The sequence below is a fragment of the Perna viridis genome, chromosome 3 (genome assembly GCF_037379345.1).
Source record: "Perna viridis isolate PV_CMFRI_1.1 ecotype Kerala chromosome 3, ASM3737934v1, whole genome shotgun sequence".
NCBI lineage: Eukaryota > Metazoa > Mollusca > Bivalvia > Mytilida > Mytilidae > Perna > Perna viridis.
The window spans coordinates 51154366-51168779 of NC_142447.1; the positions used below are offsets into that span (position 1 = coordinate 51154366).

Genomic DNA, 14414 nt, shown 5'->3' on the forward strand with positions numbered 1-14414 from the left:
GGATACTACAGACACTGTGAAGTCAGCCTCATATCTTGACCTACACTTAGAAATCGATGGTAAAGGAAAACTATTGACCAAACTTTACGACAAACGTGATGACTTTTCATTCAGAATTGTCAACTTTCCTTTCATCTGTGGCAACATCCCTTCGGCTCCTGCGTATGAAGTGTTCATATCACAACTCATACGTTATGCCAGAGCTTGCCGAAACTACGCAGACTTTTTGTATCGCGCTAGAACTCCAACAAATAGGCTTCTGGAACAGAGTTATGTTGCTACAAGATTGATGTCATCACTACAGAAGTTTTATGGTGGTCATCATGAACTCGTGGATCGTTATGGTGTATCCATCAGCACCATGAAAACTGATTTATTCACGGGTCATAGTTTTCCTTTCCTCGTTTGTCTACCCCGGACTTGACTTTTTATGAGCAACTCGGCGAGTGTTTCTAGAAAAGCAGATGACGCTTACCCTACCGGTGCACCTGGTCCATGCTCCCAGTTTTTAGTGGAGTCCGAGTTGCTCATTTACTTTTGTTACTTTGTATGTATGATATTAGTTACTTTATGTTCTTTGTTGTGTATGTCTGTTTTCCATGTCTGGTCTTTGTCCCTGGATTACATTCTTTTGATTACCGCTATAACCTTGGTTCCCTTGATTACTCTTACATAAGATATCTACAAATTGGAATAAATATAAATACATAGACTACCATAAAAATCATTGTTGTAATCAATGTATGATTTATCAACAAGTGCATAAATATATTTTAACATTTTATAAAATGTCAAGTTTATTGATGTCAATAATTACAATTACTGAAGAACCTAATATTTATTATACTTTGTATTTATTGATATCTTAGTTCTATATTTGGTCTATGCATTACTATGAGGATTTATTGACATCAATATATTTAATCCTTAAGACCAAAAATTCATCAGTGATATAAATAAATATATTATTGATATCAATAATTAGCCTAATTATTAGGGAATACATTTCACAACGACCTGCTATGCAAACACAGTGCAGTGTGCAACATATCGACAGCGATGATTATTTTTTTAAAACGATTCATACAGAATACGTACGGACGGACATCTCCTTGACAATGTAAAAATCTATATATTCAAGGATTTGTATAAGCCGGACTTCGAACCCTCTAAATTTATTATCCAATCAAAAGTAAGTGATCACGCGGCAATGATCTAAAATTAGAAACTAGGACGGTGTAGAAGCATGGAATAGTATTTTCCAAAACATTGCGAACGACAAGGTGGATGCTAGAAAAGAAGATTTTTTTTAAGTTTCATGAACTGAATGGACGGATGAGGACAGTTAATATCAACAATCTATTCCCTGCAAGTTTTGCCACTAACAAAACTATTCAGTTTTGCCACAAGGTAATTCTTAAATCAGCTGTTTTTTGTTTTTCAGTTAAGTGCGTTAAGTTCACAGCTGGAACGTGACACCGACAATGTCGAATACGAAAAAAACGCGAAATATCACAACTTCGTCCCTATTAATGTTGTCTTTGTACATCCGATTTTAATATTTCAACAACAATATCATCTTTAAAAGACACCAAAGACTAAGGTTAGGTCATTTCAGAAAATTTTGTCTCATTTTGTTGAATTAAAGCTTTTTTCAATTTTTGAGGCAGTCCGCACAGAATTTTCTATAGTGTTTGATCATAGAGTGCATATTTTTGAAATCCTTGGTGTGTGGAGGTTCAAGTCATTTATAAGTAATTTAATGATTATTGTTATAAAATCCAGTAGCCATGGTAACATACTGAGCAAAATATTGAATTTTAGTACAAATCAGGGGCGCCTTTCCAAAACTAACAGCCAAATACTATGTTTTATGAAATATCAAGCACTTAGGCACTACCACAGGATGAAAGCATGCATGGAGTAGGTGGAAAAAGGGGGAAAAAATAAGACCCTTTTCGATTCATTCTTTCACAATTTTAGTTCCAAAAGTTTGTGCGAAATAAGGTATTTTGAAAATCAGCCATCTGATGCTGAGGAGAGAACCTAATACAGCAGGGGACTGAAATGTTCCGGATATTATTCTTCACTTAAATTACACCTGTTTACCATTGCATATATTACATCTGTCTACGTATAAATGCTTAACTACATTTAAACAATATATCCACCAAATTTCAACTTAGAATTTTAAACTTTTACAAAATTTGACAGGGGTAACTGGTGTGCCTCAATGTAACTGTATAGTGTACCCTAATTCCTTCAGGGATTCTGCGCCGAATTCCTAAAGGGATTAGTTAGAGACATATAATTAAAGCAATAAGAAACTTTTTAATTACAGGTCCATCTATAGACATATTGTAATATTGAGAGGCCAGTGATATTGTGTCTCTTAAGGCTGTTTAGTTTCCTGGTTTGTCAAAAAAAAAAATGGCTAAAGATTAAAGAATAATCAGATTATTCTTTAAAAAGATTTTTTTCCGAATTGCTTGTCACAAGGAAGAATATGGTATTTCTGTTCAAAATTACACAGATTACATTTTTTTTTCATTAATCAATTCTGACTAAAAGTTGTGATTTGGTTCATTGGGAGAATGTTAAAATTAGGACTTTTAACTCAGTTTATTTGTCATGTTTACCCCATCTCCGGGTCATATGTATTAATTTCAGAAAATGATAGTAAAATTTTCTACAATTTATATATAAAATCCTGTTTGTACATATCTTTAGGCCATAGAAGTTTTATTCAGTTCGTGCCCGTGGAATTTTTTTAATCTGCTCAAATGTGTATATTGAAATGCACTTGAAAATTAATTGTGGTCTTGTGCCAGCAGACGTTTTTTGTCAGTCTATTACATGCTCAGACTGAAAATAAACTTTAAAAAAAACTTTTGTATGTAGTTATTTTAAGATAAATATTGGAAAGTGTGATATTTCATTACATACTCTGTCTTTTACAAAATATCAGAGCAAGTGAACAAGTTCGTTTCGGCCACACATGGACGTTCTAACGTGTGGCGAAAATAGATTTACCTGTTGGTATGTTTACCGTTTTGTTTATGTCAATTATTGCAATGGGGAAAGAAACGGTATTTCGAAGTATGTTCCTAATATTTCAAGAGTTATTTTCCTCCGATTATGGGGCAAGTTAAAGGTAATAGAGTCACATACCCATTTTGTGAAATGGACCAATCTTTCTATCCTGACTACCCTTTGACATGCATGAGTTGTGTTTAACCGGGTGTTGGTCATCTAGCCAGGTAGTATAAAAGGTCAGATCAGTAGCGATTCAGTGTCAGTGTGTTGATCAAGCCTCACAAATTTAGTTGTGTCGGATTGTTTTATATTGTGCTGTGTAAGTAATTCCTTTGGATTTAATAGTGAATTCCATGAGATAAAAGAGAATTATATCTAATTCTAAGGTTCGGAATTTAGTGAAACTATCCATTGGATTTATATTGTGTTGTGCATACAGTAGTGTCAAAGTGAATGTGTTCATTAGTTTATATTTGTGCTGTTAGCATTTTGTTCAGTCATTTATGTTGTATTGTGTATATAGTTTTCCCATGGCAAGGCTTTATTTCTAATTTTCTATAAATATGTGCTTAGTAATTTGTGTGATATAAGGGTTCATTATACGATTTGATTGATAGTGCCAGTGGATACTATAACTGATATTGAAAGTGCCATTGGATAGAGCCATTGGAAACTTCCAATATATATAGGAATACGATTGATGTGTTGATTAGAATAAGTTCATAGTTAATCACCCTTTTCATGTGTAAAGTAAAGCAAGACCCAAGTTGTATAGTTAAAGAAGATATATTTTATTCCTCATCGTGACTTACAGATAACATTTGTCATATCTTTTTGTGAACCATAAATTCTACTAGGAATCGGAGTATAACTTGGTACGGATCCATTGACCGCCCAGGATTACACGTTACACACGTAAACAAAACATCATATCTATCGAACTTTTTCATCACATAGGCAAACAGCCGAAAACTTCAGAGTGATGAAAAAAAATGTTGATTTTTTTATACAAGAAAAATCAAAATCGCAATCACATTTTGTATATTGATTTAAATGGTCTGTTGACTTCTGTGTTAAAACGATTCAGTTGACGAATTCATAATTACAAACTATGACTGATTTGTAGTTTCAGTTCCATGTGCTTTCGTTACCTCTGAAAGATCAGCGGGAAAATGGTGAACTTGTAAATTTTTTTTCTTAATTAATCAACTAATAAATGTATGAAAATTGTCAGAGTCACTTCAATTAATTCGTATACTCAATGGGGCTGCATGTGTACCGTTAATTCAATTATGCAATCAACTAATCAGTTATAGGTAAATCACAGTCACAGGTGGCTACACATCGGCACAAATTGACACACACCTGTCAGTTAATTTCCAATAAACAATTAGGATACTGGTAGACAGGATGTTATACACTAATAAAACCACGCAGACTGTAATTTATAAGGGTTGACAATTTTTTATGTCTGATATTGGAAAATTGTTGTCGGTCAATGACCGTCATTTTTTGACCGTTTCCGGATCCATGCACTGCACATGTAGGTTGAACCAAAAGAGACCTCCGTATCATCGAAATTTAGGAAATCACTGTGCCCCATCCCTTTTCAGAATTTCTTGATCTGCCCCACTGTTATGGGATTGAATAAGATAGTATGGAGTAGGCAATGCCTAAATCAGCGAGCACCATGAGCTTTACCATACATGTGCCATCTGTGCGAGACTCTTAAAAATAATAATGGACATCTTGGTTGGGGGGGGGGGTGTCGAAAGAAAATTTTTGCTTTGCAAATGCAATATTTTTTATTTATATTTAAGCAGCAGGCGAAATCAATATTTTTATTTGAAAATCTGTCTTGTTGAATAATGTTTTTTTTTTTTTTTTTTTTCAATGAATGAGTAACTTGAAAAAAAAAATATTCTTCCAAATCACAACCCCATACTCCCCTTTCCATTGCTTTCAAAATGGTCGATAACTCTAGAGCACTTTACAATACTTCACATTCTTAACCCTTAAGAGCATCTCTAGCAACAGTCTTTTGACTGGCCAGTCTAATCAATCTGTACAGATACCGGAAATATTACAATTCTCCATGGATGGTGGGAATAATTTACACATATCATGTGACGTAAACAAAATTCAGGCGCAACTGACAGCTGCAAACAAGACAATAATTGCCTTTCCTATCTTAGAAAAGCTATGCTTCGATTTGGATAATACAGTCGGAGTTATATTTTTTTCCAAGGCGGGTTAGGTTTTTGACAACAGCAACAGTGGAACAGACTTGAAAACTATCAGATAAGATGAATTTATTTTTACTGTAACGTAATCTTAACCTATATTTTTTTATTTGTTTGATTGAAGGAAATGATGAATTTTTTCCGTAGGGGCAGTCACTTTTTGCTACTTCCAGGACATGATTTTTTTTTTCGTTAGTATATTGAGGAACCTTAAGGGAAATTTAGAAAGTACATGTAATAACCGTAGAGCTCAGACCGCTTTGCGGTGCTCACTATAATTTAAGTCCTTGGATTCAGTGACTTAAATCATTTTCTGATTTGGCCATTGTTAACTCAGTGGGAATAGTAAAAAAATCTTCAGATGCAGCAACCCTTTTCTTTTTTATTTGGATATTGATATGTTCCCATAATGTTGGAATATCCAAATAAAATAGAGGAGGCTTTCTGGGTCAGAGGAAATTCAGACTCCTTTTTAATTGTACCTTCAGAGTTTAACACTAACTCAATTTGTTTGGTGGTTAACAGGACTACTTCAGAGGTAAAACAGGTTGTCCGCAGATGGTAATGATTGTTCAGTTCTTAGATCTTATGAAAATTAAGGCAAAATGTACATGATTTTAGATAGCCCATTGGACTACCATGAACATTTTCCAGTAGTTCTCTCCAAAATTAGGGTGGCACAGTACTACCTTACTAGTATTAATGTCCATCTCATCTTCACTTACATATTCATGCTTGTACAAAGGACTAATGAAAGGCCTGATATGTAATAAGCTGGGGGCTGAATAGGCCCCTAGCCAGGTCAAGGAGGCAAAGTCCCATGGAAAATTATGAAAATTGAGAAATTTCTTAACCTTAGGTGGATTGTAGATGACAGGAAAAATAGGCTTAATTTATTGTGCATTGGGGCATTTAGAATTGAACTAACACAGTTCACACAAAATGTCGACTGAAGTATCAGTCTTTATAAAAATCAGACAGAAGGTGATTCATGTATGTCAAAAACCCACCAAATTCAATTTAATTTCTTGTTCAGAATCAGTTTCTTATCACATAACCAGCCTTAGTTTTTCATTTCATGGTTGCTCTTTTGAGAAAAGAGTTATACAGATTGTACATGAAATTGGAACTTTGCCTGAGTTATGTGTACTGTTCTTGATTTTGTTTGATTTGGTTAAATTTAGTGGGAGATAAATTTAATATTTTCTCAAAAATACAGATCTGAATACAGAAATAAATATTGTTTTGTAAATAAATAGCATCTGTAGATTGTAAAAGTATTGTTTGTTCGGTGGGTTTTTCTACATCATGAATCACTTTACTATTGGCAGTGTCTGAATTTTATGTGGACTTGTCCTTAAATAGTCAAATGGTTGCAATCAAACCCCTCGCACCCCCTGTGTATGGGCCTGATATTGTAGATTATGCTATACTAACAGTAAATACTGATGTTCTTTTTTTTTTTTTTTATTAATAAATACGTAAGATTTGACAGGACAACTCAGACTAAAGGATAGAACTTTTAGGAGATTACAGTGTGGGAAACCACTGCTCGCCAGCTCGCCAAATACGAGTAGATGTGTAATTTGCAAGTTCTAATTAGCTTACACTCGTCAGTTTGGCAACGGTCATTTGATTTGCAAGTTCCAAGGAAAGTTAACCAGCCAACAGCTTATTTAGTTAAACATCCCTTAACATCATACATTAAAAACATGTTCCCTACATTTTAAGAAGTAAATTTTGCACAATTTTATTGACTGGTAAAGCATTGTTTACAATCTGCCATTTTAATTTCCGGTGAACAGGATGTGCCAAACCATACGCAACGGTCCTGATCTCATATTAGTAGTCAAATGAAGTGATCTGGGTAATTTATGAAATGTTACTTTGCAAATTAGTTGTTTATTGTCAAAATAAAAATGAACAAGAAGCAAATGATAAACATTTTCTTGTTACATAATGATGAATCTGTTGAAATATAATTTTATTTTTAAAATATGAGTTCAGAAATGGAGTACTTTAACTACTTGAAAAACTTCAACGGAAGGGAATATATTCAAAAATGGAAAAGTTTTTGATAAATTTAGAAACAGATGAAAAGATAGTTGAAGAAAGAAAAAGAAAGGTAGAAGATAGTCAAATCCAAGAGAAAACAGGTGATAGTACAGACAAAAAACAAAAAAAAATTAGGCTAGTTGAATTTCTATTTGGCTAGGAAGATCAATATTCCACTAGCCAGAATGGCAAGTTGGAGAAAAAATGGTTTCCCACACTGGGGGAATTGCTGACTCACTATTTATCTCTGACTCACCTGGCACTCTTACCTTCACTTTCTCTTCACTCTCTTGCTCACTTTTATTGTCATCTGTGTTCCTATTACTTTAACTTACTGTTTCTCTTTCTCTCTCCCTATTACTCACTCTTACTGTCTTTCTCAATTTTATTTCTCTATGGTTGATCTACTTCTTGGATGGCTTGATATTTACAATATTGTACCATTGACAATGTGATCTAAATAATGGCATGAAAACTTTGCAGATTTGATTGGTTGTTATGTGATTTAGTATCATTTTCTATAAAATCCGATCAGTTGAAAGTGATGTTTCTAACATTGTTCTTTCGACACCATTGGTGGCGTCATAGATGGACCATCATTAAAACTTTCACCTTGACAGATGGTGAATATCAAATGGCAAAAATATTCCAAAAGAATTATAACTCATGAAAGTTAGAAACCTACATGTTTAAGTATCACATTAGTCATCATTAAACTGTTATCAATAATTATATGGTAATTGGCATTATATCATATGAAAACAGTTGCATCCCATTACAAAAGTTTTTTTACAACAGCAAAAACTTTGCAGTTGTATAATGATATAGTGCTGTCATCGTCTTCTGTAGAGTACAGAAAGAGACATGCCATGACTGATAAACATTATTTTTTCTTCAGATTTCATACAAATTCTTTTTGGAAGTTTTGGACATAACCTACCATTCAAAATTAAAAAAATAAAATTGGACATACCTAGTATCTATTTCCATTAAACAATTGTGGGTTGCCATTAACAGAGAGGTGTGCCACCATGTCAGTTATCAGTCATGGTATGTCTTTCTGTACTGTACTTGGTTTTCATGTGATGTATTGAATATCAGTCATGGATCTTGACAAAATTAAGGTTCAAACCATAAAAAGGAAGTTTATACTGAATTTTAGTGCTTATGGTCAACAATTGTTATGAAATTAGGGACCAAAAACATGCACTTAATACAATTAAGCTAAAGCATATTGATTTCTGTGATTTTGTAACACAATGTACTTCTAGGTTAACTAGTATCATACCACAAAAGGAATATTAAAGGCTTGTTATCTTATCTTTTATTCTGAGTCAAACTTTAAAATCACAATCTAACAAGCTTAATGTTCAGTCCATATTTGTCCCAACTATCAAGGTTTTGGCTTCTGTGGTCATATCAAGTTCTACCCTGCATAGCATAAACCTGCTATTTTGATGCAATTGATCTGTGAAGCAGGTCAATAAATGAAGAAAAAATGGGAAGAGGTGATGTCATAATTGAGTAGAAAAGCACATTCAATCATTTCTTTGCTCATTTAACTGAATATTTATGTGAAAATCTCTTTATTTATTTCATTCTTTACTTTACTGTGTTGTGTATTTCCACAACTGAAATACTTTTTCTAATATCTCAGTTTTATATACATTTGATTTGTCTGTTGTTGTATAGTCATAATCATTTGTCTCTCTTTTCCCATCATTTTTACCTGTTTTCTGTTTAGGATTGTTGTGGTCTTGGCATTCCTCCCCTCACATGTCTGATGTATAATTTATGTGTTAATGATTTATTTTTCAGCTATTGTTGAAGCACTGGTTCTGTTCATCAGCTATCCACATCTAAGGAAGAAGGGCATTTTACTTTGTGCATTTTTTTCATTGATCTCATACTGGTTTAGAATTTAATAGTTTATCAGCAACTTATTGCAAAATGGTGAAGGATTTAGCTGCAGTTAAACAGAAACAGCCATCTCAGTAAGTATCGTAGGTTTGTTTTGTTTTTTGGGGTTTAACATCCGAGCAGCAATATTTCAGCTATATTCAGACGATGAACATGAAATTGATGATAAAATGAACATGAATTGATGATGAAATAAAAAAGGGGTGGGACACAAGGATAATGGGGTCGACAAATTTTGATTGCCACTGGAAATAGGGAGAGATGGGTAGGGTTGGGCAATTTAGCCTCCTGTGGCGGAGCCCTATGGTTCCTACTCCGGGAGAATACCACATTAGGGTTCTTTAACGTGCGAGGAACGTGGCATCTTTCCCAACATGGTGCACCACTACGGTTTGCGGTCAGGTTTTCCATATTATAGCCTGACAACCCCAGCATGTAACCCGCCAGGGGTACCCCATTCCACCACCTGGGACACACATCCCAGTTGCTCTGTGGGCAGAGCGTCCTAGCCCCCGGCTAGGGTTCTGAACACTATTTAGTCGTCTTTTACGACAAGCTTAGCGCTGCTGTGGACCTGCACAGGGCAAGTATCATAGGATGTAACAGACTTATTTCAACTAAAACACCTGTAAGACAGTGTTAAATGCTTACCCTTAAACACGTGTTCTGTGGATAGTTGATATTTTTATGAACATTGTTAAGTGACTAAAAGATACATTATTCATTTTTACAGGAACATGATTTACATCAAAATCTTTTAATCTTTTAACCTTGACATATTTTCATTGTGAAAGCTATTACATTTATTTGCTTTTTTGTGAAAGTGGGAGATGGTAAAATTCTTCTAAAACTCCTGCCTGACATTAAAATTAACTTTATTTTCAATCAAATACTCATGGGAAACTACATATTAATTTTGAGGTCGGTGGGTCAAAGTTCAAGGTCATCATCAGGGATGTCAGTAGTATTTTAAGTAGTAGGTAAACTGATGAAAATTTTGCAGGTGTTCACCTATTTTTGAAAATAGAGAAGCTATCAAAAGATGAGCAAGTAGCTGTCCAGTTCTGCCAGTTGACAGCTTTTATTGATATCCCTGATCATACTATAATTATAAAGTTACTTTTTAAAATTGGGATATCCTGAGGACTATGAAAATGTAGTTTTTAATGCTTTAGCTGATGTGAATTCTTTGGAAAGTTTGTAATATAATGATATATTTCCTTATCAGGGATGATATGCAAGGTGATAATGAAATCCATGGACAAGCACCACCCCAAAGGTCACCAGGTCAACAAGGACAAACACCAGCTCAAATGGGTTTAAGGAGATCACAGTGGGAACCATGCTGGGGTCCAGTTTTCAAGAACAAAGAACAGTTTGTGGAAATGCATTTATGCTAAAGATTTTGTTTTTTTACCCATATGGTATGTTTTTGTGTTTAAGAAGTTCTTTATGTGGTAATTTTTTTCTTCTGCTGTAACATGCTTAGCTTATGTATTTCCAAACATGAGATGTCATGCAGTCATGATATTATTTCATATCTGAAAGTAAAAAAAATATAACTTATTTGTTATACTAGATGCACCAATTGTAATAAATCCTTTTTATAGAAACATCGAAACATCAATGAAAACTGAAGTATTGTTTATATTCAAAGTCGTGAAATGTAATATAAAATGGAGTTTTTACTTATTTAGAATGCAGATACATCTTTCATCATTTTCCAATATTTTGCTTTTGATTTAATTTTGTTTTGATTGTGTGCAATTAACTTTAAGTTTTTGAACTGTATTTTTAACTAACAATTTATTTTTTAGCAATATGTCTTCCAAAACACTGAACTCCCTGTTCAACTAGTCAGTTTGATAAAATTTGTGCGTGAACATGACCAATTTACTCTACCTCCTTCTCTCAAGATATGTGTGGAACTAGACATCATAGATAAATATTTTGGTATTTATACTTGATTTTCATATACTTGTATGTCCAATATTTAACATCAAAGGCTATTATTACATAGCTAGTGTTTTAAAGAAACCAATTTTTTAATGTGCATTTTAAGCCTAAGATTTGATTTTTCTTTTAGGCCAATAAAAAATGTCTGCTTACAATTACCCTACCTACCCTATTTTTTGTGTCTACCCTAGCACATTTTATGGGTATTTTTTTAATAGAAAAAATGCTTAACTATCATTTTTTTAGAAATCGTGCCATAAGTGTCTATAGAAAATAACTTTAAAAATTTAAAATAACTTTTTTCCTACCTACCCTGTTTTTTCATTCAATTTAACCTTAAACTGACATATTTTTTTTTTACAGATTGTGAACTTGCAAAAAACACACCAAATTATATTGATAGATAAACCTATTACCTTCCATTGTATTGACAATTTACTTCTGCTTTTATTTGTAACTATGTTGACCTTCATGAATATACTTTCTATTGAACATGGAATAGTGTTTCTTTTGGTGTGCTATGAATACCGGTGATAATTAACGTGTAACTACAACATTGCTCTCTCTTATCAATTCATTAAAATTGTTGCCAAATGAGTTTAGGTAGAGATAATGATTTTTTTATGTTTTTTATAGGAATGATATGGGTAAAAATAACTTGAAATCCAATATCTGAATGTCAGTTAAAGGCATGTTTAATATAAGAGAAAAATAATTTGCTTATTATGTTTTAATGGATATGCCTATTTTACTTGATGTATTTATCATAAGTGATTTATTACTTAAGGTGCTTTATTTATGTGTAAACTACTCAAAAATGTTTTTTGGACACTTAGGGTGACATGATAGTTTTCTTATCTGATCTGAGAATCTGATGTAATAAAAAAAAGATTCATGACTTTGAAGAAAAAAATTATATGTTTCTTAATGACCCACAAAGTATCTGCAAAAATAAGCAATACTCCTGATAAAATGCAGGGGAGATCATCTTCTTGCTGTTTACAAACAGTAGTCCAGAAAAATCATGCAAACTTCAGATGCCAAAAGACCTCACATGGCTCATTTTTATGTACTTTGGAATACTTACATTTGATTATCAGTAGGTTTCAAGGTAATCTGATTGTTTGATATCTTGCCATTGTATTTTATGATAGGTTAAACCTTACTTATAATACTGATGTATGCTGTATCTACATATTTCTTAGCAAATTGTTTTCAATTTTAAATTTTGTAAGAAAATATTGTCATAATAAGAAGTAATTTTGTGTTGAAAAAGTCTGTTCATTCATGCTTTTTTGTAAGGATGATTATTGCTATAAACTTCTTTAAATTGATGTATTACCCAGATATATTTTGGCCAGTATTATATATGTACTCACAATGAGGTGTGTGTAGTCTCTGTGCTAAATACTTTGTGTATATGTTCTAATAATCAGCAGCAATATTTATTTGATGTTTTTACTTTTTCTCAAGTAATATTAATATTATCAAATTACCATTTACTAGACTAAGTAGGAAATGTCTATGTTACATTTGAAGATTTAGAGGTGTCAAGATTGACTACGGCAAATTTTCAGATACAATACAGTTGCCTCCATTTTATAAAAAGTTTTGAAAATATCTATGAAAATGACAATAAAAAATATTTTGTGTTTGTAAAATTGTGGTATTGTAAAATTGTGGTAGGTCAGTAGATACCACAAATGCTGAATGTTTATTGTATACGCTGTTTTTTTTTTTTAACTTCATGTTTTATGAAGATTTAGGTAATGGATCTGTATTTTAAGTGGAATTGTTAATTAAAGTATTTTTCATTGTTTTAGAGTTATCTCTCTTTCCCTGTTACCAATATTTATACAGCATTCCACATCTGCTAAACAGGTAAACCTGGAAGCCCAGGTAATATTTTTGTTCCATAAGGTTTTCTCAAATATAACTACATGCCACCAGTGACGTCCTCTGTCTTTTGATGGGCTGAGCAAATGTGACGTTATTTTATATACTTTTATATGTTTTTATATTCAAATTTAAAAAATATGTTGTGATTTTTTTGTTTTTTGTTTTTTTTCAAATTACTTACATCATCTTTCAATACAAATGCACACTGATGAAGTTATTTTATATAATTTCATCTTGGTTTTTATTTTATTTCATAAGCAGTAATTTACTCATGTATTGTGCATATCCATCAGTGGTGACCTGAGTCTATATTTTAAGCGATCCTATGCTTGCTTATGATATTGACCCGGGAATCAAATTACTAAACAGGTCTGCTGTTTTCTCTTGTCTTCTAAGTACTGTATTATAAGAAAAGGAATCTTTATGATGTCCACTAACCACTTCTAACATTTCCATTACTTGACATGTCAAAACAGTAATTATCAAAGTTTCACTGTGAATTCCCTGGAAATGGTTGGAAAATAAAGCTTTCAATAGTACAAGATTGTAGAAATTTTTCACAAAATTTACTCAAATAAATAATAGATATATAAAATAATAATACTGATAATTCATGGTTTTACCATTTCTCCTAATTGACAGAAGGAATGCAAATTACTCACATTTGTAAACAATATTCATAATTTTGTTGTAAATTACAGTAAACATTCTCAACTTTATTTTGACTTTTTTTATCAAAATATACTGGTACAGAGTTTATGACCTTACAATGCATAGATCTAGGTTCAGTGTGTTTTTGGTACTACTAGTATATAGAGTGGTGGCCATGTGACTGGGAAGTGGTAAGTAAGACCTGAAATTGTAAAATAAGATCCTACCTTGTAAGGTTGGAATGGACTTGTGAAGTGATGACAGTGCTGTTTTGGAATTAAAAGAGTCAAAATGCCCATAAATTGATAAATTAACTTGAGTATTATTTGATCTTAATAAAATTTTATAACAAGGTTTCAAACCACAAAAGGAAGGTTGGTATTGATTGTAGGGGTTATAGCCCCAGTTTTAGAATTAGGAGCCTAAAACAAGCATTTGATAACTATAAAACTCCAGTAAAAGCATAGGAATGTAAGTGATATTGTATATTTCTGGTCCTATTTTGAGAATACTTTTTTTGTATTTTTCAGTCCAATTTCAGATATCCTTTATGGTTTTGGTAAGGGGTCAAAAATGGACTTTTTTATTTTTAGTTTGTTTTTCAGATAATATTTATGGAATTCCTTTTAAAAATCCTTGCCAGATTTCAGATAT

General features: G+C 32.6%; 1 long non-coding RNA gene across 1 annotated transcript; it reads left to right on the forward strand.

The window, feature by feature from the left end:
* The first annotated feature begins 1249 nt into the window (after nt 1–1249).
* On the forward strand, nt 1250–13027 carry LOC148622795 (uncharacterized). The gene is made up of 3 exons (XR_015920694.1): nt 1250–1410; nt 9153–9328; nt 10483–13027. It is a non-coding gene; the product is annotated as an uncharacterized LOC148622795 (long non-coding RNA).
* The last annotated feature ends 1387 nt before the right edge of the window (nt 13028–14414 follow it).